This window comes from Eurosta solidaginis, chromosome 1 (genome assembly GCF_040869045.1).
Source record: "Eurosta solidaginis isolate ZX-2024a chromosome 1, ASM4086904v1, whole genome shotgun sequence".
In the NCBI taxonomy this organism is placed as follows: domain Eukaryota; kingdom Metazoa; phylum Arthropoda; class Insecta; order Diptera; family Tephritidae; genus Eurosta; species Eurosta solidaginis.
Genome location: NC_090319.1, coordinates 335,677,582 through 335,705,554, shown reverse-complemented (window position 1 = coordinate 335,705,554; position 27,973 = coordinate 335,677,582). Strand labels below are relative to the sequence as shown.

At 37.2% G+C, this 27,973-nt stretch overlaps 1 protein-coding gene across 2 annotated transcripts in view; it reads right to left on the bottom strand.

Moving 5' to 3' along the window:
• The window catches only part of LOC137237886 (tubulin beta-4B chain-like), a 383,187-nt gene that overhangs the window by 264,124 nt on the left and 91,090 nt on the right, over positions 1-27,973 (bottom strand). The gene's annotated exons all lie outside the window — the stretch shown is intronic.

The window sequence follows — 27,973 nt, the reverse complement described above, 5'->3', positions numbered from 1 at the left end:
ATTTTCATTCCCCTGGGTGACTAGGGTCTCGAGATATAGGCCAAAACGAGGACCAGGGTACCCCTAAGTGTTTATAGAATATGGATATCAAATGAAAGCTGTTGATGAGTGCTTTAGTAGAGGGTAATTTTCATTCCCCTGGGTGACTAGGGTCTCGAGATATAGGCCAAAACGTGGACCAGGGTACCCCTAGTGTGTTTATAGAATATGGATATCAAATGAAAGCTGTTGATGAGTGCTTTAGTAGAGAGCAATTTTCATATCCCTGGGTGACTAGGGTCTCGAGATATAGGCCAAAACGAGGACCCGGGTACCCCTAGTGTGTTTATAGAATATGGATATCAAATGAAAGCTGTTGATGAGTGCTTTAGTCGAGGGTAATTTTCATACCCCTGGGTGACTAGGGTCTCGAGATATAAGCCAAAACGTGGACCCGGGTACCCCTAGAATGTGTTTATAGAATATGGATATCAAATGAAAGCTGTGGATGAGTGCTTTAGCAGAGGGTAATTTTCATACCCCTGGGTCTCTAGCGTCTCGAGATATAGGCCAAAACGTGGACCCGGGTACCCCTACAGCGTGTTTATAGAATATGGATATCAAATGAAAGCTGTGGATGAGTGCTTTAGCAGAGGGTAATTTTCATACCCCTGGGTCACTAAGGTCTCGAGATATAGGCCAAAACGTGGGCCAGTGAATGCCTAGACAGTGTTTATACAATATGGACATCAAATGAAAGCTGTTGATGAGTGCTTTAGTACAGAGTAATATATTATCCAGAGACGGGCTCGGACTGGGATTAGGACTAGGACTGGGACTGAGACTCGGAGTGGGACTGGGACTGGGACTGGAATAAAATACATACCACCTTCTGGGACAGGCAATAAGGGATACGGAAGAATGAGAAGAAATTGAGAGAAGAGAAAAGAGAGAAGGAGATTGAGAAAGAGATAGAATGAGACGAAGATGGACATAGATGAAGCGAAAAAGATGGAGGGAAGAGTGAATAAAAGGATTAGGAAAAAGTGAGGAGGGGGGAGGGCAGAGTCAGACGGAAAAAGCTTATTAAAATGTTTGAAGATTGGCCAAATTTAGGGCAGGACAACGTCTGACGGGTCTTATAGTTATATAAATAAGAAACAAAAAAAAAATTGCTTAAAAAAAAAGTTTTCAAACATTGATAGCGTTTTCTTTTCTGGCAAAAGTGTTACGCTTTTTGTACGCGACGCAATGGTTCTATTCTAAAAAGCAGGTAACGCCTTTACGGCGTATTTCGTCCTTTTGTGAAAATTGTTGCCTGCTCGCAACGCAAAAGCGTTACACTTTTACCCTGCATAAAATGGTCAAGTTCTGCTAAACCACCTGATCGCGACAATTTATTTTCGTAACTTCACAAATTTTTAGCGAAGAAAATTAAAATGAGGAAATAAATGCTAACGCATTATTATTATCATTGACAGCGCGTTTGTGAAAATCAGCTAATATACGGGGTAGCCATTTATGTTCGTTGCATGCACTATAAATGTTCAAAATTTTCTGGGGCAGGAGTAACTCTATTAAGGCTTTACCATTTACTTAGGCAACAATTTATTTCAGAAAAGAATACACTACAAGGCTCACTTGCAGAACGGCAAGTTATTTTTAGTTCGCGGTTAACTTAAAAAAGTTTTCAAAAATGTATGAGTTTCTCCCCTCATGTCAATTTAACCCTGAGTTAAAAATTAATCATTATTGTGACATGGTAACACCTGCCACGGTGCCTAAAATATTGTGTTTTTTTTTTTTTTTTGATAAAATTTCATCGAAGTTTTAATATCCGATACAAACATCATTCTAACACTCTTTAAATATTAAACCTTACAACCGCTACTCTGGAACGAGCCATATTTAAAGACTCAGCACAAATTAAAAAAAAAGAGCCGAACACACCATTAATTACATTATAATCATAATCATAATATTTAAGATAATAATAAAATATATGCAAACCTTCGCGTATGAATGTATTTTTACGCTCCAAAGATAACGCAAAATTTATATGTATGAGCGCGTAAACGTCAGCAGAAATTTTAACTGCGAGCATAAAAACTTATATAAATTTAAAAAAAATCAGCAGCATATATTAAAAAAATAAAAGATATAGGCCACGTCAAATTACCAATTATTTATGAAAATCATAATTTAAATTGTGAATTTTCAAATTGGAAAGTCGCGTATAATAAAAAGAAGTAAAGGTGTCTAAGTTCGGTTGTAACCGAACATTATATACTAAGCGTGAGCTTCAATTGTACATTTCATTTCAGTTAAATTACTTTTCAACATAACACCTGGCACCGCCCGTTTAAAAAAAAAAAAATGTCTCCACATTTTCTCTTCCAATAAAACTTCATAAGTGAAATATCATTGATTCATAACTACTTTTTGCTAAATTATGGCTTTTTATTCTAGTCTTTTAAACTTGTTTTATATCTAAGTTGCCGTGGTCCTTAACAGATCCCGTCCATTTTTACTAGTCTTTAGAATATTTCACTAACCACTTGAGATTTATAAGCACACTCAATGGCTAATGAAACAAATGAACTAAAAATGTTCTCAGTTTAAGTCACTTAAACATACTCGCCCGCCTAGACGGCTTAGTCGTCTAGTGAAATTTCCATACGAGCCAGTTATCCGAATCGAAGGACCATGTCTAAGCTTTGGTGATTCGACGGGCGAAGAGTTTTTTTGTTATAATATTATTTGTTATTTAAGTGGACTGTATATTATTTTATTTAGAGAGAGGTCGCTATGTGCCTGTTACACCTTGTATGTATTCATTGGGGGCGATCACTGAGGGCTCCAAGGTATTGGCTGCGGGTTGAGCCACCTTGTTTTGCTTTGAAAAACCCCGCTTTGGGATAAAAAATTTAAACTATGTCTTTAGAATATTTCACTAACCAGTTGAGAATTACAAGCGCACTCAATGCTAATGAAACAAACGAACGAAAAATGTTCATAGTTTAAGTCACTTAAAAAACTAGAAATATTTTCTGCTATAAGGAAAATATGTGTACCCAATTTTGTTACGATATGTAAATTTTTCTTCGAGTTATGGCTTCCGAAACATTGAAAATTGCTTAGTCATAAAAGGGGCGGTGCCACGCCTATTTCTTAAAATTTGAAATTTTTCCTATTTATTTTTATAAATCCACTTGAGAAATAAGATACCATTGATATACAGCTCTTTTTTGCAAAGATATAGCTTATGTTATTCGTCCACGATCCTTTTAAAAATCTTTTATATAAAAGTGGTCCTGGCGGTATGGCGTGGTCCTTAACCGATTACGTTAATTTTTCTTCAAAGCATTCCTTATGGTAAATGGAACCTCTGTGCCGAATTTTGTTACGATAGGTTTAACGATTTTTGATTTATGATAAATAATATTTGTAAAATTGATTTTATCGTAAGTGAGTGGTGCCACGCCCATTTAAAAACATTTTTTCAAATTTTTATCAAGAGTCTCAATATCAGTCCACACGTCAAATTTCAACATCCTAGGTGTATTATTAACTAAATAATCAGGTATTTTCAATACCAATCTATTCTGGGTCCAGATAAGCTCGTGTACCAAATTTGGGGAAGATATCTCAATATTTACTCAAGTTATGGTGTTAACGGACATACCGACGGACGGACATGGTTCAATCAAATTTTTTTTGTATATCTATCTCGATTCCTTTGTACCTGTAAAATCAACCGTTATCCAATCAAAGTTAATATACTCTGTGTGCAAAGCACGCTGAGTATAAAAATGTCATAAATACAATACATATGCACCTTAATGTGTGTGTGTGCATTCATACATAACCGCACATAGTCAAGTATAGCAAAGTACAAATGTAAAAAGAAATTTATATAAAAAAAAAAAAATGAATGAAATATGTGGTTGATCTGGGTAATGCGATATTAATGACATAAAACAATGCTCAGTAACAAATTGGTTGTTTGGTTAAAAAAACATAATAAAATGGTTAAAAAAACATAATAAAAATGCAAATTAAAGCAACTATTTTATATATTTTTTTTTATCCATTTTTAAATATTTATTTGAAGTTCATCAATAATTTTAAATTCCACACGCTTGTTAAATAAAATTGAAAACAAAATAACTGTGAACTTTTGTTTGCTGATACAAAGCTAAGAATAATATTTTACAACAAAATTTATGCAAGCATAAAATTTAATGATTATTAAGAAAAAACAATTTTTTGAATGCTTCTTTTAGTTTGAAAGGTGTATTCGTAGCTCAAAATATGGGTTTCGTATATTGCACTTCATAATTTGTCATAGAACGTGGTAATTTGATGGCCACCATTCGAGACTAGGTACAAGGGTGGGTTCTTCCATGCCGATGTGGATCGTCAAGTATAAGTGAACAAATGATTGAACTTTGTTGAAATTGTTCTAATTCCAAACAACAATATTCACATTCATATTTTTTTGTATGGTGTGCAGGTGTCAAACCCTCTAGAGCAGTGATGCACTCGCGAGTTTCATACAGCTTCAGAAAACTATTCGACGTTCATCTACTTCAACTAGTAAACATCTCAAGCGTGAATTCTCTATGTAAACACATATTAATATAAAAAAGTTGCGTTTTAACTTTTTTCTTGTATCTAACGGTGTAAACGAGGCTGACATTCATAACCTGCATAAAACAGTGTGCACGATGATAACAACTTTGCTTATATGGTTCAAACAGCTTAACGTAGAATTCATAATAAAACCCAAATTTTTTATCTTGCCAGTAAATATGAGACAATAGGACCAACAAAATCCTCGGAATATATTCAACATATACAGTACTACTACTGATGGGTAACATATGCGACTTGGACGCGTTTTGACGGAGAAAAATTTTCCTGGCTCATTCTAAAGTGCCTAACAGATCGAAGTCTATCTTAAAGCACAAAGACCAATCCGACTGGAAAAATAGAGCTGAATTTTATCAGCATAGGCATGCGCACTGACATACTGGCACACATAGCACCCACTGTTATCAAAAAGACTAAACAGGAGCGGAACAAGTATAGGCCCTTGTGGAAATTTGGATACAACACTGATTGACGACGATGACCCAGCTCTGCCCTTAACCTTTTCCCATCCTCCTGTGAGATAGCTCGCCATAAGTTTAACAGCACTTTTAGAAAAGGCAAATTATATTTAAGCTTTTTACAAAGAAGTTCATGGCTTACCAAGTCAAATGCCTGGGAAGAATCCAAAATGCAAAAAAAAGTTACATCTGCATCATTAAATTTTATACGACTATCTTCTATACAGCTATGCTAAGGTCTAAACCCTGACTGCAAAGGAGACAAAAGATTATTTTTTTTTGTATACATGATTTTATCTGACATTAAAGACTGACACGCTTAAGAAAAGGTCAGTAAAATAGTTATTGGCCTGTAATCAGATGGGTCAGAGAGTATTCTTGTTCGCGACAGGAACTATGATAGCCTTTTTCCATGCAGAAGAACAAGAAAGCTAAATGTAATATCAGCTTAACAAGCTTTAAAGAAATTCCGTCCTCTCCAAATTAATTGGACTTAATGGCCATGACTGAAGTAACAACTTCTGTCTGAGTGACGCCAACGATATAAAACTCCTCATGCAATTCATGCTCCACTATGAAGCCTTGAACCGGAGGACTTTCACTGTTTTTACTGGTACTATTAAAATAGTCATAGGGTAAATACTACATTCCATGCACATTCAAGTTTCTTAGATTGCTTATTGCTAGATGATTTGATTGGGGAAGGGTTCAATTTAATATTAGAGTATTTACACTTCGCCTCTCTCCTAATGGCAGTAGCTCTGTTTTCGCCGGCTATTTAATGTGCCCAAGCAACATCTGTTTTGGTTCTATTACATTTTGAGTGAAGTCTATTACGTACTTTAATAGCTCTTTTAACATTATGATTGTACCAGGGACAAGATATATTCTTAACAGGGGCACTACGCAAAGCAACAATTAAGGCAATAATCTCGCATAGCATTGCATCTAAAAGTGTCTTAGAGTGTAAGCAATCCCTGGAGAAAATCGGGACGGGAAAAAGCATACATGTATATTGGGTCCCGTATATGGGAATAGGTGGAAATGAAAAAGTGAATGAACTAGCTAAAAAAGGAGCATCCCTTAAAGCTTGCTCCGTAGACGCCTCAATCAGATTGAGCGAGATTAATAGAAGGCGAGAGGTGCACATGATCGATCAAGCGGGAAAGGCGTGGGTCCAAGCGCGCGGCTGTTAAGTGTCGAAGATTATGTGCAGGTCTTACGACCTTAGACTAACATAGTTGCTTATATCATTAAAAAGAGAAGAGTGTAGACTTATGACTGGGCACTGCTTTCTGGCATGACATGACTTTAAATTAGGATCGGTCAGTGACAGCAGATGTAGGAAGTGCTGGTTGCGGGAGGAAATGATCGAACAGGTTTTTTGCACGTGCCATGCGCTTGCCAGGCTAAGACTCCAGCGATAAGAAGTGACACAGCTCTCAGATCTAGAAGCAACAAGTGGCATAGGCCCTAGAAAGCTTCTAGTATTTGCCTAGAGGACGGAGTTATTTTATAACATAGGTCCTGGTTTTTGATAGGGTTTATCCGTTTGGTCGTTAAATAAATTTCCGGTAGCACTACGAACTCATTCAGTCTATGTGAGCTCCTCATGGATCAGCCAGTTCAAGCTAACCTAACTTAACCTTGCAATATGTCACCACATGAAACCAACCATCCATTTAATTGCAATGTGGAACCGCCTTTAATACCCTTCTCAAGTTCACCCCTGTTGAAGCTGTCAGTTTCCTTGGAATACCGTTGCAGGATATTGATGATGATGTGTGAGTGGTTGCACTTATTTGATGGGGCGAAGCCCTGCCACAACAATAACAACAAGATCCAGCAGTTACACCAGTTAATACTAGTTAACAGTTTTACTTTCCAGTTTATTCCATTCCCTTTACATTACCCTTTCTCTCTTCGGAAAGATGATCAAAGAATTTGCACATCTTTGGTGCACATATGACAAAGCTAGCCGAGGGACAATAAAATCATATAAAATACGGCAGAGTAGCTTTAGGATATCTTCGAAGTTATAGGGTTATTACAACAAACTCTTCACGTTTTACAAAAGAAACTTTAATATGTTCTATGATTATGTAATAGTCCCAAAATTCCAAAATTTTTACATACGCCATCCGTATTTTAAGGTAGATAGCACATGTATGTGAAAATCACTAAAAACCCACTTTAATTAAATACATAAATGTCGTAGTAACAATATATGATTAGATATCAATGCTACTGATAAAAAAATGTGTCGCATGTTTCTTTTGTTACCAAAAATTACTGATATTAATAATTCGAATAAAGGGTGGGTTGATTTTGAAACAATGTTTTTGTGAAGTAATTTTTCGACCTAACCGTTAGTCATTGATGATAGATTGTATATTATGTTGTAAGCTAGAATATCATATTCATGTGATTAGTCTTTGCTATCAAGGTGATTGTGTTATCGCGGTAGGAATATGATATTTGCAGAAAAAAGTAGTACATATTTGGTTGGCATGCATACAAGCATTAGATATAGTACTCGTACATCTTTACTGGACTCCCGGTAATAAATTTATATATTTCCTTGTGTAAGTTCAATTTATTAATATTATTATATTCCTAGATAGAATTTATCATCTAGTTGACAACCGCAAAAGTTAAAACTAATACCATAGCCATCCAGAAGCTCAACTTATCGCTCCTAGTCGGAGCATAGGGCGGAGACAAACTTTCTGCAGCGATTTCTATCAGTCGCTAAACCTTTTATTTCATTCCAGGTGGAGATGGAAGAGCTCTCATTGAAAATCGTACGCATCCAAGTTTGTCGAGGACGTCCCCTGCGCCGGCTTCCTTTTGGGTTCCATTGGAAGGCCATTTTGGCAACGTTGTCATCTTCTCTGAGGAGAGTGTGACCGATCCAACCCCACTAACGTTTTTTAATTTCAGTGTAGATTGGGAGGTTGTTTGTGAGTGCCAGTAGATCGGCGTTGCTCATTGTTCTTGGCCAGAAGATACGACAGACTATTCTCAGACACTTGTTTATAAACGTTTGCAGTCGTCGGTTAATGCGGTCAGAGGCAAGCCGGATCCGTATAACAAAAAATGATTTAACGCTAGTGTTAAAATCCTCAGTTTTGTTTTCATCGACAGTATGCGAGAGCGCCAGCTTGTGGAATGCAGTTCGTGCCTTACAGATCTTTGCAGATACATCCGATTCTGCGCCGCCATCTTTAGTAATTTGGCTACCAAGGTAGCAGAATTCTTCTACATCCTCAATTACGGTAATGCTGCCATTTGATACAAGTTGGAGAGGAGATGTGTTCGTTGTTTGCAGTCTCATTAGCATAGTTTTTGCGTAGTTAATTTTCAAACTGACTGCGCGAGCGTTGATTTCGAGTCGCTGGAGTTCTGCGACAAACAGCAGCTAGTGTGTGAGTAGTGAAGGCGATATCATCAGGGTAGTCTATATCGCTTAATTTCTGATTCAGCCTCCATTTTAAACCATCTGGGGCTTCTGCGGTTGTGCGCTTCAGGACATCGTCCAGCACTACTGTGAAAAGCAGCGGTGATAGGACGCACCCTTTTCGTACGCCTTTGTTTATGCTAAATTTGTTGCTGTTTTGTCCTTTGAAGCGTACACTGATCATTGCATCTTTGTTGATGGCCTTAATCATGTCGATGACTTTCTCTGGGACCCCGCAGTTTTGCAGCGCACTCCATATTGCGTCACGGAAGATTGTGTCAAACGCACGTTCAAAGTAAACGAAGAGAAGATATAGTGGCGATCTCCATTCATTAGACTGTTCTATGATTATTCGTAGGGTATTGATGTGGTCCACGTAAGATCGATTTAGTTTAAAGCTGTTCTGTTCTTTACGCAATTGTGCGTTGAGCGTGGGCGATATTCTTGCCAGTATGATGAATGCTAGAACCTTATGGATTGTGTTAAGCAATGTAATGCCGTGCCGGTTTTTGCATTGGCTGCGATCGCTTTTTTTTGGGATAGTGATTATAACTCCTTCTTTCCATTCACCAGGAACTGTGGAGCTTGTCCACGCTGACTGTATAGTAGGATGTAGGGCACGGCCAGTGACGTTCGCACCATACTTGAGAAGTTCTGCTGGAAGGTCATCGGGACCGGGAGATTTATTGTTTTTCAATTTGGTTATCTCTATTCTGTTGAAATATTTCTGTAGGGGTTTCTTCTCTGCATTGTTCGTGAGTTTGACGCCACTTCTTCGCCGGGGGAGTTGTCGTTAAAGAACTCATCCCATCGGTTCAGTTGGTCTTCCTCTGAGGTTAAAATGGTGCCATTTTCTGCTTTGATGGGGGGTTCAATTTACAGCACCAGAAAAGAAATATTTGAGCAAAAGCAGCTTGTACCGTGTGGTCGTGCAGAAATAATTAGATGATGATACAATTTGCCAATTTACACGTGCAATTTCGATTGCGGAAATATGGTGAAGCAGTTAAAAGTATATAAATATTTCTCTCGCGACTCGCTTACCAACTTGATACTCCGTGATGATTTTTTGCTTCCAACGATTTTAGTGTTTTTTAAACGGGTTTATTTAGGTTGAATTGACAGACTGCACCACTGGCCGGCCAGCACGAATTTTGTAATTAAAATTTAAGTAACTTCCCGATAAGCTACAAGCTTGAAACTTGGAATATAGTTCAGAACCCGATGACAATGCAATAATAAGAAAAAATCGCCGCTAGGTAGCGCAAGGATGGAGATATATATTCACAATAATCGTATTTGTCCGATTTCGCTCATATTTGGAACACATAATGCATACAATAATAGAAAGCGACCTATGAAAAAATATCGCCGATAGGTGGCGCAAGGATCGATATATTCATAAAAATCGTATTTGTGGTCCGATTTCGCTCATATTTGGAACACATAATACACACAATAGAAAGCGACCTATGAAAAAATCGCCGCTAGGTGGCGCATGGATCGAGATATTCACAAAAATCGTACTTGTGGCCCGATTTGGCTCATATTTGGAACACATAATGCATACACTAATAGAAAGCGACCTATGAAAAAATTGCCGCTAGGTGGCGCATGGATCGAGATATTCACAAAAATCGTATTTGTGGCCCGATTTGGCTCATATTTGGAACACATAATGCATACACTAATAGAAAGCGACCTATGAAAAATATCGCCGCTGGGTGGCGCATGGATCGAGATATTCACAAAAATCGTACTTGTGGCCCGATTTGGCTCATATTTGGAACACATAATGCATACACTAATAGAAAGCGACCTATGAAAAAATATCGCCGATAGGTGGCGCAAGGATCGATATATTCATAAAAATCGTATTTGTGGTCCGATTTCGCTCATATTTGGAACACATAATACACACAATAGAAAGCGACCTATGAAAAAATTGCCGCTAGGTGGCGCATGGATCGAGATATTCACAAAAATCGTACTTGTGGCCCGATTTGGCTCATATTTGGAACACATAATGCATACACTAATAGAAAGCGACCTATGAAAAAATTGCCGCTAGGTGGCGCATGGATCGAGATATTCACAAAAATCGTATTTGTGGCCCGATTTGGATCATATTTGGAACACATAATGCATACACTAATAGAAAGCGACCTATGAAAAAATATCGCCGATAGGTGGCGCAAGGATCGATATATTCATAAAAATCGTATTTGTGGTCCGATTTCGCTCATATTTGGAACACATAATACACACAATAGCAAGCGACCTATGAAAAAATCGCCGCTAGGTGGCGCATGGATCGAGATATTCACAAAAATCGTACTTGTGGCCCGATTTGGCTCATATTTGGAACACATAATGCATACACTAATAGAAAGCGACCTATGAAAAAATTGCCGCTAGGTGGCGCATGGATCGAGATATTCACAAAAATCGTATTTGTGGCCCGATTTGGCTCATATTTGGAACACATAATGCATACACTAATAGAAAGCGACCTATGAAAAAATATCGCCGCTGGGTGGCGCATGGATCGAGATATTCACAAAAATCGTACTTGTGGCCCGATTTGGCTCATATTTGGAACACATAATGCATACACTAATAGAAAGCGACCTATGAAAAAATTGCCGCTAGGTGGCGCATGGATCGAGATATTCACAAAAATCGTATTTGTGGCCCGATTTGGCTCATATTTGGAACACATAATGCATACACTAATAGAAAGCGACCTATGAAAAAATATCGCCGCTGGGTGGCGCATGGATCGAGATATTCACAAAAATCGTATTTGTGGCCCGATTTGGCTCATATTTGGAACACATAATGCATACACTAATAGAAAGCGACCTATGAAAAAATATCGCCGCTGGGTGGCACAAGGATCGATATATTCATAAAAATCGTATTTGTGGTCCGATTTCGCTCATATTTGGAACACATAATACACACAAGAATAGAAGGCGACCTATGAAAAACAAGTAAGGAAGGCTAAGTTTGGGTGTAACCGAACATTACGTACTCAGTTGAAAGCTATGGAGACAAAATAAGGGAAAATCATCATGTAGGAAAATGAATCTAGGGTAACCCTGGAATGTGTTTGTTTTACATGTGTATCAAATGGAAGGTATTAAAGAGTATTTTAAGAGGGAGTGGGCCATAGTTCTATAGGTGGACGCCATTTTGGGATATCGCCATAAAGGTGGACCTGGGCTGACTTGAGAATTTGTTTGTACGATATGGGTATCAAATGAAAGGTGTTAATAAGTATTTTAAAAGGGAGTGGGCCTTAGTTCTATGGGTGGATACCTTTTCGAGATATCGCCATAAAGGTGGACCTGGGCTGACTCGAGAATTTGTTTGTACGATATGGGTATCAAATGAAAGGTGTTAATAAGTATTTTAAAAGGGAGTGGACCTTAGTTCTATGGGTGGACGCCTTTTCGAGATATCGCCATAAACGTGGACCAGGGGTGACTCTAGAATTTGTTTGTACGATATGGGTATCAAATGAAAGGTGTTAATGAGTATTTTAAAAGGGAGTGGGCCTTAGTGCTATATGTGGACCATAAACGTGGACCAGGGGTGACTCTAGAATTCGTTTGTACAATATGGGTATCAAACGAAAGGTGTTAATGAGTATTTTAAAACGGAGTGGGCCTTAGTTCTATGGGTGGACACCTTTTCGATATATCGCCATAAAGGCGGACCAGGGGTGACTCTAGAATTTGTTTGTACGATATAAATATCAAATGAAAGGTGTTAGTTTATATTTTAAAAGGGAGTGGTCCTTAGTTCTATAGGTGGACGCCTTTTGGAGATATCGCCATAAACGTGGACCAGGGGTGACTCTAGAATTTGTTTGTATGATATGGGTATCAAATGAAAAGTGTTAATGAGTATTTTAAAAGGAAGTGGGCCTTAGTGCTATATGTGGACGCCTTTTCGAGATATCGCCACAAAGGTGGACCAGGGGTGACTCTAAAATGTGTTTGTACGATATGGGTATCAAATTAAGGGTATTAATGAGGGTTTTAATAGGGAGTGGCGGTAGTTGTATATGTGAAGGCGTTTTCGAGATATCGACCAAAATGTTGACCAGGGTGACCCAGAACATCATCTGTCGGGTACCGTTAATTTATTTATATATGTAATACCACGAAAAGTATTCCTGCCAAGATTCCAAGGGCTTTTGATTTCGCCCTGCAGAACTTTTTCATTTTCTTCTACTTAATATGGTAGGTGTCACACCCATTTTACAAAGTTTTTTTCTATAGTTATATTTTGCGTCAATAGACCAATCTAATTACCATGTTTCATCCCTTTTTTCGTAGTTGGTATATAATTATGGCATTTTTTTCATTTTTCGTAATTTTCGATATCGAAAAATTGGTCGTGGTCATAGTCGGATTTCGGCCATTTTTTACACCAATACAAAGTGAGTTCAGATAAATACGTGAACTGAGTTTAGTAAAGATATATCGATGTTTGTTCAAGTTATCGTGTTAACGGCCGAGCGAAAGGACAGATGGTCGACTGTGCATAAAAACTGGGCGTGGCTTCAACCGAATTCACCCTTTTTCACAGAAAACAGTAATCGTCCTAGAATCTAAGCCTCTACCAAATTTCGCAAGGATTGGTCAATTTTTGTTCGACTTATGGCATTAAAAGTATCCTAGACAAATTAAATGAAAAATGACGGAGCCACGCCCATTTTGAAATTTTCTTTTATTTTTATATTTTGATGCACCATATCATTACTGGAGTTGAATGTTGACATAATTCACTTATATACTGTAAAGATATTAACTTTTCTTTTAAAATTTGACTAAAAAAAAAATTTTTTTTTAAAAAGTCAGCGTGGTCGTTTTTCGATTTTGCTAATTTTTATTAAGCATACATATAGTAATAAGAGTAACGGTTCTGCCAAATTTCATCATGATGTCTTCAACGACTGCCAAATTACAGCTTGCAAAACTTCTAAATTACCTTCTTTTAAAAGTAGGCGGTGCCACATTCATTGTCCAAAATTTTACTAGTTTTCTATTCTGCGTCATAAGTTCAACTCACCTACCAAGTTTCATCGCTTTGTCCGTATTTGGTAATGAATTATCGCACTTTTTCGATTTTTCGAAATTTTCGATATCGAAAAAGTGGGCGTGGTTATAGTCCGATATCTTTCATTTTAAACAGCGATCTGAGATGAGTGTCCAGGAACCCACATACCAAATTTCATCAAGATACCTCAAAATTTACTCAAGTTATCGTGTTAAAGGACGGACGGATGGACGGACATGGCTAAATGAATTTCTTTTTTCACCCAGATCATTTTGATATATAGAAGTCTATATCTATCTCGATTAGTTTATGCCGTTGCGGATTACCGTTATGCGAACAAAGTTAATATACTCCGTGAGCTCTGCTCAGCTGAGTATAAAAACGGAGGAGCCCAGCCAATTTTTTTAACTTTGAGTCGATGTGGGCGCTCCAAAAGTCAGTCCAAATACAATATTTGAACGAGTTCGCTTCGTTAATATCTTAAGTAGGTCGGTTCAAAGTTTCAGCAACTGCTCGAGCTTTAACTCCGAAATGGTGAAGAACACAAAAAAGTACTTCTGCCTAGACCTGTGGAGAATTTCACGATGTTCAACTTCGGACTGAGCGCGAAACTAAAGCAAGGCATTGGAAGCGAAGTACTAAATTCTGCGACCCAGGGTCTCGAGCATCTAAAGACGTGTACGTGTGACTTATCATGACTTTTAATATCATTAACATAATGCCATAAAGGGTGGATTAATTTTAATTTTCTTAATGAATCAAATTTGAATAAAAAATTTGTTCAATGCCATAACATTTTTGACTAATTTATTAGTGTAAATTTCTTTCTTTATACCGAAAACGGGTTCATCATATGAAAGAACTTTTGTTTGCACTTTCATAAGAAAATCAAAAACTTCCTTATGAAATTTAAGTATATGTGTGGGCTTAAGGGAGTGCTTTGATGTTTTTTATATTTGAAGTGTAACTGCCTATGATTCAAGTGCTATAAGTGTATAATTCTGTTTGTAACCATAGAAAATAAAATCCGAAGCACCAAGAAAACCATCTAGATTTTTGACTACATTGCGCACTCAATAAAGCTATAATGAGATAATTAGGAATGTGTTTTTTGTATGGAACATTGGGTTTAATAAGGGCTTTAATGTGGAAAACTCGGCTAATATAAACTTCTGTGTGAAATTACTATAGAAATTTTTACAAATATGGGAAGGATGAACAGACGCTTAAGTCCACAATCAATTAACGTCTCATTAAACATAACACAGAATCTTGATTATGTCGGCCCATTTAACTTCGAGCAATGTTGCTGGTCACAACTTGGTGCACTGCTCCCAACCCTGGTTTTGTGGCGGTATAAAATAGACAAGTTAGCAGTTTGGAAAATGATAAAACTAATTATTGTATCTTTTGTACCTTTCTGTATTTATTCATTAAAAATACAAACATTATATCACATAGCCTTTTCCAATTCAATAGCACAATTAAGCTGTGCAAATATATAAACAGCAAAATATTTACTTTGTGCCCATTTCCTGATATCTAGAAGTTTCTGCTTATTTTTATTCAAACAATCCACTAAAGTATAAATAACGCTCACAAAACTTATCTGGATTTATTTAATATTTAACAAACGTCTGAAATAGTAATAATCTAAAATGAATTTTCGAAATAATTTCTGGCTCCTGTTGGTCACGCTGAGCTTCCCTTTCACCTACACGAATGCAGAATTTCGCGTTGGAGGTAGCACTTCTAGCAGTTCTGTGAATACAGAAGATAAATCATATGTTGTGGCAATATATAAAGACAAAGACTATGTTTGTGGCGGAGCATTGATAACTTTGCAACACGTGGTTACAGCTTTAGAATGCATGAAGAAAGATTTGAGAGCGACCACAGTTAGAGCTGGTTTGAACAGTGTATCTCAAAAGGAGGAAGTTCGCGGTGCTGGTATGTTTATTTGTCAAACAGACAAGAAAAGCAACGATATATTTATAGGTATAATTAGAGTGGCCCCAGCCTTTCCTTCTACAGTAGGAACAATAGAACTTTGCAGAACTTCATTTAATCAGATCACGGAAATACAATGGTATTCACGACATAGTAATAAAATCCATACTACTGTCGAAATTATACCAGAAAAGAGCTCGAATTCTGCTTATTTCCACAACGGAAGAATTTGTGGATTTCCTTTAAAAAGTGAAGTAGATTCTGGAACACCGGGCGTTGTGAGAGGAGATCTTTGTGCTGTGGCAGGATTTTATTTCGGTTCTTCGTTACCGCTTTATATAGATTTATCTGAAGGAAGTCCTGATTTTCGTTATATAAAAGAAGTTTTGACAAATCCAAACTATAAATAAACATGCTTGTTATCCGAATATATTCAGCTCTTCAAACTATTATGGTCACATATAAGATAAAAAACAACTTAATAAAACACAATATACAATTAACAGCAGTAGCAAGCACTGATTATAACCTAAGAAGCTCTCAGAAAATCAGCACTCACCTTTTTCGAACTGAAATATGCGCTAGATCTATTAGAAGCTACGGTATAAGGCCATTCAATAAATTACCATTAGAGATAAAAATATAAATAACGTCATACTATTTAAAATATATGTAACATACTTACTACTGTCTAACTACAATTTTAGAATATAAACATATATATCACCACGTACTTAAAATATTTATGGAACAATCCAAATTATTTTTTACCCTATTTGTGAATATTCCCTCATGCCACAACTGATTGATGCAAAATGAGAAAAATGTATTCGGTATCTTCTCGCCCAAATTTTTATATTTTTTGAGAAAATTGATGTATGTATGTATATATATATATATGTATATTGTATATCAAAGTTGTTAATAAAAGAAAAAAAAAAAGAAAAAAATGTAAAAAGTCAAATTTGTTTACCTTTTCTCCTGTTTTGTCTTTGTTCATTCATCTGTTCGTACATCTGATCAGTCGATCAAGTACATTCATTTGTGTGAGTTGTATTTGTTTATGAAGTCAAATATCCGCCTGCTATTCTTATGTTCGCCTAATGTTTGTTATTCGTAATTTTGTGTGTTTTCCAGTGCTGAGGATAGTTTCAAATTGAATCCGAAATATCGACCAATTATATAAATTATAATACCACAAAATAGATGGTGTTTTATTTATCTTTACGGCCTTGAGCTTAGTTATTAAAAAAAGTTAAAATACAAGTATAAGGCTATTAACAAAAGTCAAAAATTTTAAATTTATGCAGAAGTAGCGCGTTTTCGAAATGGTGACTGAGATAGGGTGAAAATCCAATCAGCAGTCGAAATGGCGATATTTTTGTGGTATTATCTACAAAGAAATGTTGATAATTGCGATTTAATAAAAATATTGTTGTTGTTACTTTCTTTACTGATTTCAACCAAACTCATTATGAGTTGACAAAAAATGAATACTTTTCTCTTAAAACTCATTGAAATACTTATCGCTTTTCATAAGATTAAACAAGGTAAAATTGATATCTCTCCCACCTCCTAATAAAGGGTGCTAGGCACGGTCCCTATTGGATGAATTGCAGCCAGGGGTTATTTTCGGAACGGAGCCTTCCCCTTACCGGACCGCTTCGGGAAGTAATGGTGGCCTTACCAAAGCATGGGGCACTGTTGCAGCAGACGGTTTTTATCCCAACTTTTAACATTAGATCGCTGAGCCCGCCTTGTTGGGCAGGTGGTCGTACGATCAAGATTAACTCAAGAACCTCTAAAGTAAGTAAGGGTGAGAAGTAGAAAGCGTTGGCGTCGCAAGGCGTCGCCCGTGAGGAGGAAATCGCTATCAGTGATGATTCGGACGCGGACAACGATGATGGTATGCAGTCAGTGCGCTCGGTAGAGGAGCAGTCTACAAAAAAAGTACTATCGTTAACCCAACCAACGATGAGAGCGATCGTTTGGCATGGGCCAGAGAGACAGTGCCAAAAGAGGTTACCACCGTTGTGGAGTTGGAGGAACAACTTTGAGAAGATTCAAAGGAAAAGTAAAGCGACCATGGCGGAGTACGGAGTTGATTCTTCTTATAGGGAAGTTAAAAGAATACTTATGTGCGCAGAAATTGCGGAAACACTCCTGGGACAAATATAGAGATCTGTTGTGGATCCCTAGAAAAATTTTTGTGCGAACATAAAATGCTCCAGTGAAACGGATAGACTGAGGAAAATCTTATCAAAGATCGGCGGGGAATGGTCAAACTGTAGTGAAGAGTCCCTTGAGACACTACTTAACACACACTTCCCAAAAGGAGATGATGTAACAACGTCTACACTCATAATACGGAGCGAGAGGTACCAGGATTGATGACAAATATCCAAATTGAATAGGCAATGAAATCTTTTGCCAAGTTCAAATAGCTGAGTTCAGATGGGGTATTCTCCGACTAGTCTTCATAATGAAAGCTGGAAAAATCACTCATCTGCATATGAAAGAACGGCAGGCCCATTAGTTGGACATCTATTTTGTTCAAAACCCTGGAAAGATTAAAAGATGTGTGTATAAAATCAAATATGAATGAGGAGTTAATCTTTTCAGCACAATATACTTATGCCAAAGGTAAGTCAATCGATACTGCATTGCATAAGGTGGTCATAAATATAGAGAAAGCCCTGGAACGCCAGGAATATGCTCTAGGTGTTTTTATGGAGCTTTCAACAATATCTCGAAACGAGTAAACATATACAGTTTCAACTCAATTAAAGTTCATCCCGCCTTTATAAAATGTATCGGCTCGAAGATATGCTGCAAACAGAGCAGCGCCTCAAGGTGGGGTTTTTGGGGGCGTCCACAGCATTGGTGACGCTGGTTATCAACCAATTACTTAGATGTTTCGACGGAGGACCAGTAAAACTGCATTTCAGATGACGTTTCAGTCATAATAAGCGGCAGATGCCTAACAACAATCAGCTCTCTGATGGATCAGGCACTTCGGGATATACAGGCCTGGACATGTGGCGTTGAGTTAACCACTAATGCGGAAAAAATCGATCTAGTATTATTTACTAGGAAATATAAGGTCCGTAATTGGACCAAGCCTAAGCTTGGATGTGTAACCCAGCAAGAAAAATATAGCACCAAAATATTTAGGAGTCATTCTAAATGGTAAGTTGTGTGTGAAAAAGAGAGCGAAGAAAAACTACGCGACATTGTATGCATGCAAGAAAATGCTAGATTGCACGTGGGGTCCATCACCCAAATTCTCTTACGGCATTTGTAAAATCCATACTTTACTATGGGGTCTTTGTTTGGTGGGCAGCCATACAAAAAGGTATGAATACCAAAAAACTTGAGGGGAATGCAGATAATCAATGATTAGCATAACGATAGCATTGCTTGCCATTCTACACATCACGTCTGCAGATCCAATGGCAAAAAATATCGCGTTAGCCACTGCAACAAGACTGAAGGCATCGGTGCAGCTTTAGTGCAGGCCGTATGTTCATAGCAGTATAGCCTCATCTAATAGAGGGATGCGGGAAAACGGAATATATGGTCCCGTGCCCGAGCTTCGACTTCAACTTCTTTTGAAGTTGCGTATCAAATTTACACACGGCGACTCTTTCTAAGCAACAATTTGACATTTCTAAACATTTTTTTTTATTCATTGAAGGTATGAAAAATTATTGTGAAATATAAGATACATAAATCAAATAAACCTATAAAAATGTATTTTCAAAATCAGCAAATATTCCTCAATAAAAAAAAAAAAAAATTAAAAATTCACAAAAACCAGAATTTGAAAACAGCAGAAATACAGCTTTAAGCAGAGCAGCACAAGAAACTCGGTGGCCGCGACTTCCTCGTTGACCCCACTTCGCCAAATAACGAGTTTCAACAACAAAAATATTTGAGTATAAACAGCGATTTAAGCTCCTATTATATTGCCCATTATATACTTGCTATGGACACGTCATTTTAGAACGTTTTATAAACCTTTTACGCTTTTCCCTCCATAAAATAAAAATAAATGTAAGGCGCGATATCCTCCGAAGAGATCTAAGGCCGAGCTTCTCTTCCAATTTGCGTCGTACTCCTATTGATTTTCCCTACAAATCGGCCGGACGGGACCTACATGTTTTATGACGACTCCGAACGGCATCTGCAAGGCAGATGAGTTTTCACTGCGAGCTTTTCATGGCAGAAATACACCAGGAGCGCTTGCCAAACACTGCCGAGGGGCGACCCCGCTTAGTAATATTTTCTTCTAATTGAAAAACCTTATTTCTAAAATTTTGATGTTGCTTTGCCCGAGGTGTGTTGCTTTGCCCAGGGCATACGGTGTGGCAGGCGGAGCATGCTACCATCACACCACGGTGGCCGCCGTCCATATTCATAACAAATAAAATAGGTTTATACAGCTCTTATAACTCAAAATTTGTACAGAAATGTCAATTTATAAGGCGCCGTAGTGTGATGGTAGCGTGCTACGCCTAGTACACCGGAGATCCTGGGTTCACACCCCGGTCAAAGCAACATCAAGATTTAAGAAACAAGTTTTTTTCAATAGAAGCCAATTTTTCTAATCGGTGTCGCCCCTCGACAGTGTTTGGCAAGCACTCAGAGTGTACTTCTGCCATGATAAGCTTCTCAGTGAAAACTCATCTGCCTTGCAGATGCCGTTCGTAGTCGGCATAACAAAGGAGCACGACGTACACTGGAAGGGAAGCTGGGCCTAGAATTTCTTCGGAGGTTTTATCCATAAAAGGGTTGCAATTTTTCACGGGTATTTCACCCAAAAATTTCATTGCTATAACGGGCAAAGTAATTTAAATAATAAGATTTACCTTATATAGCTTTAACTTAAATTAAGATTATTTTTATTGTGTAAAACACTTGAAATATTGAAGGTAAAATTTTTGCTTTTTTGAATTAACGCGACCCTATTATGAATAAATAGAGCCCAGAAAAGTGTTCTTGCTTTACTTTAAATTTAACAAGCTACAGAAAAAGTCTCAAATTAAAGCCTATTTCATTGTGAACCTACCTATCTACATTGTTTAGTATTGGTTACTGCAGCGCATTGCCTGAAAAAAATTAATTTGAAGGACATCACCGTATCGGCTGGTGCGACCCTGTTATATGAAAAAGATACACAGCGTGTATTATATCCATTTCACACAATATGGATATAAGTGTGATCAAAGGGCGTACACCCTTTACTCTGGGCCCTTAAGAAGGAACTATATAACTTTGAAGTACTCAATTAACACCGGGCACAACAATGCAAGTGGATGGAGTTCATGTAGCCTTTACTTCCAAACCAACTGTCGTGCCTATATTGCCACAACGGGAATGTGAGGCTCGTTTCAAGGGGACACAGATGACTGTAACAAAAGCAAATGGTTGTTGTGGATATAGAAATCTTGGTCCCTATAGTGGCAATTCTGGGGCACTGGATGTTGTGTATGCAAATGCAATATGGAGGACGTCTCGTATGAATTATCCGCATCAATATAACTATGCAAATAGTAAAAATGTTCCAAGCTTTATAAACAAAATTGAATCGTTAATTGAAGGATGTTTGTTACAAATCGACTACTGATGGAATATCAGCCTAGCCCCAACCCAAGTCAAAACATTTTGACTCAATGCAGGGATAGGGCGTTTTAGAAAAAAATTAACGTTAGATTTTGACTTAATATAAGTCCTATGCAAGCATGATTTTACAAGTGTAATAAGACTTTTAATTAGGTTAAAATATGGCATAATATCCCTTTTTCTGTCTGGTTCATAAACCTTATAATCAGCTTATTGAACTCAATGTATTAGCCATCATCCCGTCGTAATGATAAACAATTTTACATGTAAATGCAGCAAAAACGATTTGAGCCAAATAGAAGACTGGTTCAATTTGTGGGCTAGATAGCTTGTTAATTTCTTGCCTTTAGTTTGGCAGCACTGCCCGCATTTATTAAATCTAGTTTTCCAAAAATAGATGTCACTGCATTCTGCCAATCACAACTCATCTGTGCGTAAATGTCACGACATCTGCTTCTCAAGTCTTTTAATAATCCAGAGCATACTCGTGAGAATTGAGCGTGATATGGAGCTAGATAACTCACTGGAGGAAGGCTATTATCTTATTATAACGCCGTATATAAGCCTGGCTTTTAGTTGGTTATAATCCTTATATAAAAGGTTCCAATGCAGCAAGTAGTATCTTATAATACGACCTTATGTAAGCCTTTTTGTAATTGTTCCATAAGTCTTATAATAGGGTTGTTATTTTCCATTTAATTCATTATGTAAGCTGTTTTTTAAATAAAATACACCTAACGTTATCTTTCAGATAAGCCTTATGCCTGATGTAAATTCAAAGCGTTAGGAAAGAGGCTCCATGGTAACTATGTTCGTAATTTTGAATCTGGCATTAAAGAAAATCTTAGGCGTTCTGGAATTATGTAAATTCCAAAAAACAGTGCACGAGTATCCCGGCCTCAGTCATCTATAACTTTGAGCATGCTTCATCACCAGCAGGAGCGGCTAATCTTTTTGCAGCCTTCTTCCGCTCCAATTTCGTTACGCTACCGGAAGTCCCGCTGAAGTTGCCCACAGTGGCTGACACCATTAAATTTGGTGCGCTGGCTCTATCGACAGAAGATATGGTCGACGGAATGCAGAACATTAAATCATCTACCGATACTGATATTGAAGGCTTATCGTCTTATCTTTTGGCATTGGCTTTCCCGCTCCTTTTAATTTTCAACAAATCCTTAGAGAGTGCCGAATTTATTGAAGCGTGGAAGATAATTTTCGTCAGCCCGATTTTGAAGTGTGGTCATAAGAACAATGTAACAAGCTATAGGCCATGGCAAAATTATCATCAGTTTCAAAACTATTCGAGTACATTGTGAAACAAAAAATGTACTTTGCTGTTAAACCTCTAATCATTGAAAATCAGCATGGTTTTATGGACGGTAGGTCCACCGTAACAAACCTATATGTCTTCTCTGATTTTTGCGTATCTTCCTTCAATGACCGTTGTCAAGTTGATACGGTGTACACCGATTTCTCAAAAGCATTTGATAAAGTTAGCCATTCAATCCTGATTTCTAAATTGGTCCGTTTGGGCTTTCACTCGATGTTTTTATCATGGATTAAATCGTACCTTCACTAGCGTAGCTGTTTTGTGGTTATATACAATAACTCCTCCAACCCATTCACAGCCACCTCTGGGGAGCCTCAAGGTAGCATACTTGGCCCGTTACCTTTTGTATAGTCTTTATAAAAGATACTTCCACCTGCTTCCAGCACTCTAATTTTCTATTATACGCTGATGACCTAAAATTTTCACTATCATCACAAACTCTGCTGACGTGATTAAGATTCAATCTGATTTAGATAACGTTGTTGTGTGGTGCAGTGCCAATAACCTGCCACTAAATGTTAGCAAATACTTTCATGTAAACTTTTCCAAATCACGTGGCCACATTCCCGCTTCCTACTCTCTTGATGGTACCCGACTCTCAGCTCTTAATGATATTGTAACGAATTTGCTGCAAATCCTCTGCTAAGTTCGTATCACTAAACTGTTGAATAAATAACTCCAATATGTAATAATGCAAAATGGGCTTTATTCAAGTACTTCACAATAACACTTGTACTTTGCAACGAATAGCTTACTTAATAACTAAACTGATTGACAGCTCAAATGAAACTCTACTATTCAAAATAATACTGCTATAGCTCACTAGATAGCGCTTAATCCAAATCTCAAATCAAACTGAATTACTTCTTACTCGCCTACCCCGCTTTTATAGTTTACGCTGCACACTTCTAGGCTCTTCGATTTCCAGAAGTTACTAGTTAGTTTCGGCTACAAAATCGCCAGCCACATAAGATATATGCATGTGTTTGTGCATTGCCGCTCCGCTGCTCGTATACGTACATATGTGTAGACGCAATTATTAATTCGTTTATGGAGATACATAATGATTGAATTATTGATGTGAATGTTTGTAGTTTACAGTCTCTCGCGCTCCCATAGGCGTATAAGTAAATGCATCTGTGTGTGACATCTTTCGGCTGCCTTATATATGTGTATACATGATTTGATTATTGACGTAAATACTGCTTATCGTGGCCTTGGCATCGCCTTAGTGATGGTATAACTTAGTGATGTTAATGTCCGTGACAATATAAAGGACTTACGTGTTGTCTTTGATTCGAAATTTTCTTTCACGACCCATATGAATTCTACTATTGCTAAAGCGCATTCAGTTTTGGCTTTTATTAGGCGTTGTTTCATAGACTTCGTGGATCCCTACACCCTTAAGTTATTGTTTACTACAATAGTTCGTTCGAAGTTGGAGTATGACTGCTTTATTTGGAGCCCATCTCATGAATGCCATATTGCTACGCTTGAACGTGTGCAAAAAACGTTTGTTCGGTAGCGCTCGCTGAACTTTTTTGAACCGATTCCATTATATAAAGCCAGATGTTCACTTATCAATCTAGAGTCCTTGGAATGCAGAAGAACTGCCCTATCGCTCACATTTGTTTATGACATCATTAATGGTGCAGTTTATGCAACTTGTCTTCTTGAGAGTCTCCGATTCCATATCCCTATAAGGCCTATTCTTAATATAACTATTTTCTATGCGGATTGCATCCGAACCCTCTATGCCTCAAACGCACCTTTGCATAGAGCTATGACGGATTTTAATCTCATCTCAGGTTCTTCAGCTATTGATTTTTCTTTTCCTAAGTATACTTTTAAAGCAATACTAACTGATATCTTCTAAAACTGATTAATGTTCTGGTCAATCTCTTTGTAGCCTGTAATTTTTATTTTTATTGTGTTTATACTCAATTAATGTACTCTACTATTAAGTAATTATTTAATTTTATTTAAAAATTGTTATCTAGTCTGTAAGGGATTTAAATGCCATAGACTGAAATGAATAAATAAATAAATAAATAAATAAAAGTACAGAAAAATAAGGAGTATTCCAAGGAATGCGCCGTACAACAAATATTCCTTATAGATGATGCGTTCCAATGAAGGGTGACCCAGATACGGTTAGAAATTTAACATGCAAATGCAACGACAATGTGATCCATATGGATCAATGTGTTGTTACATTTGCATGTTACATTTTTATCGGCATCAGGATTACTGCTCATTGGTACGCGAGGAGAATTAAGACCTGATGCAATAAGCCTTTTGCTATATGAAATAAGCTTTATAAAAAGTTAAAATTTTTTGGTGGGTATTATCAGTTGGGAAACTGATCGAATTAAATAAGTGAATTCTGTGTACTTTTCTGTATTTATAAATATACGGCCGTTGTACACACATCACATTATATTTCTCAAATAAGTACCACAATTCAACTGTGTACTAAATCAAAAACCTGAAAAAAATCCAATTTTACAATTTCTGGCTTTACAAGCAATGATTTTTTTGTCAGTTGGAAACTTATTTGTAGCTAAGTGTAAACTGTAGTTATGTCTGGCTCTTTTTTTGACAGAGGATTTTAATTTGAAAAATGTAATATACAAACCAAAGTTCAGTATGTTATTCATTTTAAATATGGGGCTTCACATGTACTTTATCATAACATGCTTTTTATTTTAGCGAACCTATTCCTCTGTGAAAATAAATGAAAAACTTATAAATATAGTCGTCACACATGTTTTTTACTTGAAACCATATTGTAACGAATCTTTGGAAAATTCTGATTATTTTGCACCTTCTACTATCGTTCGAATCGCTGAACTGTTGAATAAATAACTCAAATATTCAGTACAGCAACTCTACTGTAGTCGCAGTACTTCACAATACTCGCGTACTTCACTAAAACCGTGTGAAAATCAAAACTGATTCCTTATTCCTCAGCTTGCGCTGCTTTTATACTCTCAGATATCTCGTTCACATATCTCTCCTAAGATCTAGACTTTTCGCGAACAGCTGCTTATTTATGTCTCCTTTAAATATCGGATATTTACGTTTCTCTTATAATATTTACTAGCAGACCCCGCAGACGTTGTTCTTCCCTAATCTTTGTCTATCTGCATATCTCTTAAGAAGTTTTTACCTCTTACTTCACCCCAACCCAGTTATAGTCCCAGTCCCAATCCCTGTACCAGTTTCAGTTTAAGTCCCAGTCACAATCCCAGTTCAAGTCCTAGTTACAGTTTTAGTTCCAGTCCCAATACCACTCCCAGCCGGTCCCTGGTCCATTTCCTGGAAAAAAAAGTTTCGTAAACCCTAATCTAGGCAAAGGTCTACCAATATACCAAATTTTAGGGAAATCAAACGATTAATAGAATTTGTTTGAATATATCGGTCCCTGGTCCACTTCCCGAAAAAAAGAATCGTAGTTCTTAATCTAGGCAAACTGCCACTTATATAGCAAATTTCAAGCAAATCGAACTATGGACAGAACTTGTTCAAATATTTCGGTCCCTGGCCCGAAGTGTTGTGAATACGAATGTAGGCAAAGGGCTACCAGGCAAATCGAACGAATCCTCGCTCCACTTTCCGGAAAAAAGTTTCGTAAATACTAATCTAGGCAAAGGTCTACCCATGTATAAAATTTGAGGCAAATCGAACCGTAAATGGAAATCGTCCTAATGGAACGGTCTCTGGTCCACTTCTTGGAAAGAATTTTTCTCTCTGTATAAATAATTCTCGTTCTTCAAGGAATATTCTAAAAAAAGAAATAGCCACATCGGTCCAACCGTTCTTGCGCTTAGAAGCGACTCATTTTTATATTATGGACTAACTGACCCGGCAGACTTTGTTCTACCCTAACTTTGATCTATCTGCATAACTTTTAGGAAGTTTTTATTCTTCTTCTCTAGAGTTGTGCTTTTTCGTTCATTTCAGAGATTCGGTTCTTTCGTTCTTTTTCTGATGAACGAACTAGTTGTTCTTTTTGTTCATCTGTTCCTTTTTCTTTTCAAGCAAATTTGTTCGCTGCTGCTCAGAGCCACAAAAAAGTCAACAAGTATAGATGGGGGTGTGTATGCAGGAATGATGAAAGATGTTTTTGATAAATAGCCCACACATATATTGTTTCTGCAGTGTCACACATATCTTTAGTGCAAGTGGCATCATCGGGTGTAACTGAACATTACATACTCAGCTGCCAAATTAGAGCTTGCAAAACTTTTAAATTACCTTCTTTTTAAATAGCGATCTGAGGTGAGTGCCCAGGAACTTACATACCAAATTTCATTAAGATACCTCAAAATTTACTCAAGTTATCGTGTTTAGGGACAGACGCACGGACGGACGGACATGGCTAACTGAATTTATTTTTTCGCCCATATCATTTTGATGTATCTATCTATGTCTATATCTATCTTTGGTTCATCAAAATACAAAAATAAAAGAAAATTACAAAATGGGCGTGGCTCCGCCGTTTTTCATTTCATTTTTATAGAATACTTTTAATACCATAAGTCGAACAAAAATTTACCAATCCTTATGAAATGTGGTAAGGGCATAGCTTCTATGACGGTGGTTGTTTTCTGTGAAAATGTGCGAAATCGAGTCGAAGCCACGCCCAATTTTTATACACAGTCGACCGTCTGTCCTTCCGCTCAGCCGTTAACACGATAACTTGAGCAAGAATCGATATATATTTACTAAACTTAGTTCACGTACTTATATTACCTCACTTAATCTTGGTATTAAAAATGGGCGAAATCCGACTATGACCACGCCCATTTTTTCGACATCAAAAATTACGATAAATGAAAAAAATGCCATAGTTCTATACCAAATATGAAAAAAGGAATGAAACATGGTGATTAGATTGACTTATTTTATTTTGTTGATTTTCCGTCAGGGTGGATAACTGATGTATATTGGAACGATTTTCCGTCATCCCTTGTCAAATTTGGTTTTGAGACAAACCGGTTTCCGCGTTGTGCCATTATCAGTTTCGATTTTCATTCTGATCTGTTGTTGGCGTTTGTCCTGTATTTATAGTTCGTAGGTACATGAGCAGGTATTGTCAAAGTTGATGCTTGTGTATATTTAGTTATGTGCATGTGATGTGTGTTCATTCAGAACCGAGGGTGGTTTTTACTGATCGATTTGTGTGGCTGACTGGTGCAGGCAAAATCCGTAATTTTAGTTGATTGACCTTTTTGTGGGTTTGTGGTTTTGGTGCGTTAATTGTTTTGTGTTTATTTTTTGTTGTGTATTTGTCTGTTGTACCTGTGTGTCGAATGTTTTCTGTTTGTATATTTCCATGTGTTTGGGAACCGCAGACTACTTTGTTCCATCGTAATAACTACTTGGGAACCTCTGCGATATCGTCATACGCCGGAAGTCATTCAACTCCTTCAACAT